The sequence below is a fragment of the Zonotrichia albicollis genome, chromosome 8 (assembly GCF_047830755.1).
Source record: "Zonotrichia albicollis isolate bZonAlb1 chromosome 8, bZonAlb1.hap1, whole genome shotgun sequence".
Classification (NCBI taxonomy): domain Eukaryota; kingdom Metazoa; phylum Chordata; class Aves; order Passeriformes; family Passerellidae; genus Zonotrichia; species Zonotrichia albicollis.
Window position 1 is genome coordinate 17,025,522 of NC_133826.1, and position 5,417 is coordinate 17,030,938.

At 40.9% G+C, this 5,417-nt stretch overlaps 1 long non-coding RNA gene across 1 annotated transcript; it reads left to right on the forward strand.

The window, feature by feature from the left end:
- The first annotated feature begins 1,374 nt into the window (after window positions 1–1,374).
- Window positions 1,375–3,017, forward strand: LOC141729849 (uncharacterized). Its single transcript, XR_012581359.1, has 3 exons — window positions 1,375–1,651; window positions 1,925–2,051; window positions 2,610–3,017. It is a non-coding gene; the product is annotated as an uncharacterized LOC141729849 (long non-coding RNA).
- The last annotated feature ends 2,400 nt before the right edge of the window (window positions 3,018–5,417 follow it).

Sequence of the window (5,417 nt, forward strand, 5' to 3'; positions counted from 1 at the left end):
CACGTTTCCAACCCACAACACCAATTTTGGATGGGATTTGGGAGTATATCTGAAAAAAAAAGAAGTAGTGGGTGAGGTAAACTGAAGACACAGAGAGTCTTTGTTAGACCTTTACACCTCTAAGAAGGGTTAAGTGGTAGCTGGTCAATGCAGTCATTGTCATTGACACAAATAGTGTGATTTCTGTGAAAATATTTCAAATTACTACAGATACTTATTTTCTGTTTTGTCTAGATTTTTAGTAAATAATTTGTTATAGTTTAGACTGACCTTGATGTGAGATTTGTAGAGTTTTCAATCAACTTATTTTGTGACTTCCTCTTTATACACAAACAAACTTACTGAGTATTGACATCCCAGCTTTTACCTGTTTTATCCCAGGTTCTTGTTCTCCTTGTGCAATTGTCCACATAAAAAAACCTTCTGCACAGCACTGTTTGAACCTGGACTCCTTTACACAACTGAGGATATAGGTTTATATCTAGTTTTACTTCCAGTCAAACTCTAACTAAAAATATAATTTCCCATCAGGAATGAATGGTTCAAAATTTTTTAAAGTTAAAACCACAGCAGAGTGGTAACTATTCAACTTTTCCACCTCTTTTTTCCCCCCTATCCTTCTTCCCAACCATCATGTGAGATTCAAAGTTCATTCTAAACAGAAGAAAAATACATTTTCAATAAATTTGCCGTTTCTGATTAAAAAAAAAGTTTTAAAATAAGACCTGGATTTACAGGTCTAGCAAGTACGGGTGCCCTTTTCACCACAGGCTATCCGTTGGTAATTAAATCACTCCAGTAATCTGATACAGCATTAGATCTTTAGTAGCATGATAGCACTGTCACAGGCATTTTACATCCTAGAACCTGCAGTAAATTAAAAAGTCCTTGGAGACCATCACTACTTGACCTTTTGGTCTGCTGAATTCCAGGCAAGGCAGAAAAAAATCAGCTCTACTTTTAGCAACCTCCTGCACATTAGTTCAGTGTCTTATCAATGCTTGCCTACATTTCCTTCTATCTTTGGCAAAAACAGCTCTAGAATTGATCCTACCTGAGAAATTTGAGACAGCTGGTAAAGTTCCTGGGAGAGGCAAGCTGACAACAGTGTGTTGTAAGTTGAAGGAGAATTAATCTATAGCAAACTGCCTTCTGACTTCGATAATCCTCGCACATGCTTATTAGGCCTTCCCTTTTGCGCATTGTCTTCTTTAATTTGTCTCAGCTTTTTAGTGTGTTTTCATATTGACAAGCTTTTGAATGTGATCTTTCATGTTCCAAAGTTTTTTCACATCTGCTTCTGGCAGCTCAGGGTATTCTCTTTTGCATCTCTCATGGGCAGGTGGATGGACCTTGCCTGGATGCACTGGGGCACAGCAGAGCCATCAGTACCCTCTGTGCCCATGAGGGTGGCATATGGCCCTCAGCCCAGCCAGGCTGAGCCCATGGCACTTCTCAGCAGCCCTGAATTCACAGGGCCACTGTGCCTACTTGGCAGTCCTGCCTGGAAACTTCTGCTCTCCTCACACAAGCAGCAGCTCATTTGTCTCATAACAGAAATACTTCAATTGTTCACTTCATAAGCGGCCCATGACCAGGGAAATGTATTGGGTATCTGAAAGAGATGGCAGCCCATAGGATCAAACTGAAGGTCAGCTTATGTTTCCCTTTTGGCTTGTTGTAGGTGTTTCCTCCTGTAACTTAAACACAGGAAGAAATAAGACTTTTCTCTCTGTATTTCCATTTTGACATGAATATTTTTATCACCTCTTCTGCTACCTCAGTTCTGTACTCCCTTTTCAATATGTACATGCTTTCAGCTCCTGGGCCTCTGAAGCCTTCAAGCTGACCTGCCTGCAAACAAACCTATTTTTACACACATGTGTATGTGTTATATATGCATATATACATTAATGTTTTTCAGCAGGAGCAGTTCACTGAGCTGCCACCTCTGCATGGCTCCTGGCACAGGGGAGAGCCAGCATGTCCCTGAGCAGAAGTGACTGCAACCTTAGATGGCAGCAGCTGTTGGACAAGTGTGGCCGAGTCAGGTAACTGTACCCTCAGCTACAACTGCAGAGAAAAGACGGATTTAAAGCCTCTTGCTGGTGTTCTGTTCCCCACCCCCTTCTGTTCCCCACCAGGCCTCCCCTGCCTTTGGGAGGAGTAGACTCAGGAGATTGAACATCAGAAAACATTTTAACCACTGCTGTTGGGCTTAGCTTATACTGCTGGGGGTACAGAGCCAGTCAGAGGAGCGCCCACGTGGGCTCAGTGGGAGCCATGGCAGCAGACTGAGAGGGAAGCAGCAGGACTGCCAGCTCTTGGTGTGCTTTGTAAAATTCACATTCCACCTCACTGCAAAAGCTGGCAGAGGGGATGACTGGATATTTAACTAATATTTAGAGTCTCATCAGAAAAGAACATAGCACAAGGAAAAAAAAAGTGAAAACCTGTCTGTTGCAGCAGCCCCAAATTTTAGGGATAGAGTCAGGACTGTATAGATGTGGATCTGCCTCAGTGCTGGTATGAAACAAGCCAAAATAGAAAATAAGTGACTGCTGTAATAAGAACTGATTTTGATCCTGTTTCTGTACACTTTTTTTTAGCTGAATGCAGATAAGGAATGCTGTGTTGGAACAAAATCTGGGCTTTCAGACTGAGAGAACATGACATCAGCAATCAAAATATGTGTGTGACAATAGCTGTTACATTTGGATTTGCTAAAACAATGACACTTAGATTGCACCTTTTAAGTAAGCATATCAAAGTTAACAAGTGTAACAGTATGATTATTTCATAAGCATTGTAAAAATGAAGCATGCAACCGGTGACTTAGCTGGTGTGTCAGTCTGGGACTGCTTATGGTTCTTTCTGTGCAGCCCCCTGGGGCTGGCAGCAGAAGGGGCTACTGCCTTATCTTCTGCCCCCACAGCTGAATTCCCTGGGCTGCAAACAGCTCTTCAGCCTCGGCTAAGTGTCTCCTGTCATTCTGTACTCTTCAAAACTACTTTGTCTCCATCTTCATAAATAAAGAGATGCTATCAGGTAGGGAAAAAGAAGGGGAAGGGGAAGGGGAAGGGGAAGGGGAAGGGGAAGGGGAAGGGGAAGGGGAAGGGGAAGGGGAAGGGGAAGGGGAAAGGAAAGGAAAGGAAAGGAAAGGAAAGGAAAGGAAAGGAAAGGAAAGGAAAGGAAAGGAAAGGAAAGGAAAGGAAAGGAAAGGAAAGGAAAGGAAAGGAAAGGAAAGGAAAGGAAAGGAAAGGAAAGGAAAGGAAAGGAAAGGAAAGGAAAGGAAAAGGAAAGGAAAAGGAAAGGAAAAGGAAAGGAAAAGGAAAAGGAAAGGAAAAGGAAAGGAAAAGGAAAAGGAAAAGGAAAAGGAAAAGGAAAAGGAAAAGGAAAAGGAAAAGGAAAAGGAAAAGGAAAAGGAAAAGGAAAAGGAAAAGGAAAAGGAAAAGGAAAAGGAAAAGGAAAAGGAAAAGGAAAGGAAAGGAAAAGGAAAGGAAAGGAAAAGGAAAGGAAAAGGAAAGGAAAAGGAAAGGAAAAGGAAAGGAAAAGGAAAGGAAAAGGAAAGGAAAAGGAAAGGAAAAGGAAAGGAGGAGGGATTTTCCATCTGAGCGGGACTTGGGGCAGACATGCCCCAAGGTGGTGGGAGAGCAGAAGGAATGCTGTATTAATGCTCCCTCCAGCCAGACTCATGTCCAGAACAGATTTTTCACTGCAGATGAAATGGCAATATTCTGCCATGCAACTATCTCCTGAGGGGCCCTTAAGCATTCTTTAACTTCAGTTTAGAGTTAAGAGGTAAGTCTGGCCTCTATGGCTACAAAATTTAACCACAAAAGGGCTGGAAATTCTGCTCTAGCAGACATTTTTACAGTCCACAAAGGAGCACAGATGCTGACAGACAAAACCTTACTATAAAACACTATGATGCTCCAGTCATCAAGAAGTTATGATACAGCCCATCACAATGTAAAATATTTGAGACTGCAATTACTTTGCAAATCTGCAGAGCAGAGCTAAAGTGAAAGAATAAAATGCTTGCTTAGGCTTTAGCTGTGAAATGCTGACTCTGCACTTTAGTCACTAGCTAGAGCTTCAGTAACTGCTTTGAAATCTGTGTGCAGAGAGGAGGAGAAGGAATGCATTGCACTGGTGCATGACTGAATTCTCAGGGAGTTTGAGAACTGGAATCTCTGATCCAAGCAGTTAACCAAAATTTCAAGACACGGCAGCTGTTTGTTTTCTGAAAGGAAGCAATTATATGACCACAGCAGCAGAATGACAGTGCAGGCAGAGAGCAAAGAGTAAACCTTTCTTAAATTCCCCCTCTGAATTTTTATGATCTGGTCTCACAAGAAAAAGGAGAAAAAGGAGATACTTTCATACTGTCACAAAATTCCTACTAACTCGAATAGCAACAAGTTGCAGTCCTCTCACAGTTATTTTGTGGAGCTAAAATACTGCTACATTTGCTCCTAAGTCTTCAACTTAGAAAAAACAGTATTAGCAGTAAAAACACAGTAACTCATACTTAAGCACTCTCAGAAAGGCCAAACCTAGTCTAACACTCTAACACATTTTTTTTTTTCTCCTTCAGACTCACTCATTGTCTTCAGGTACAAAACAGTGTTAGTATAACTCAGATAGACGGGAGACACAATCTCTTACTATAAAAGCCTTTCCTGCTCTTAACTAGCATCCCCAGAGATGTTGTAAATAATGTAGAAACACTGTGTCTCATGCTCTTACTATTTCCGTCCTTGAGCATCTCAGTCTACAACGAGGTTGTTTTTTTGTTTTGGTTTGGTTTTTTGTTTTGGGGAGTTTTTTTTCTGCACTGTTACACAAATGAGAACTGAAGGATTGCTTCTTGCTCAGCCACTTCCAGCAAACAGAATTCAGCCAAGGTGGGGTATGAGCTACAACACAGGAATAACTAAGGGCTTATAGCAGAATGATGTAAGCATTTAATAGCTTGTAAGTGCCTTGAATGATGAACTCTAGAGCATTTGAAGAACTATCTATCCACCTACCAAAGATTGCTCAGTCCTACAAAATCTTGGCTTATGTTTTACAAGGAATTTCTGCAACGTTACACACCAGGAATAAAATTTAAAGTGAATGAAGCATTAAGGACCTTTTAAGTGTCAGCTTGTTTGACATTTTTTCAAGCATCTGAAATGTCTGCTATTAGATGCAGAGCTAATAGGCAGAATTGGTTGTTTTGGTTTCTTCCTAAAGTGTCTGTGATGCTTTGAGAAATAGTGACAGAGAGAGATTTAAAGATTAATTATAACATTGCTAAATGTTAATTTTTTGAAGGCAAACAACCCTCTAATGATTTTCAAGTCTAGATGTAGTTTAGTTCAAAGGCTAATATAGACTGTGATACAAAAAGATCATATACTAACCCA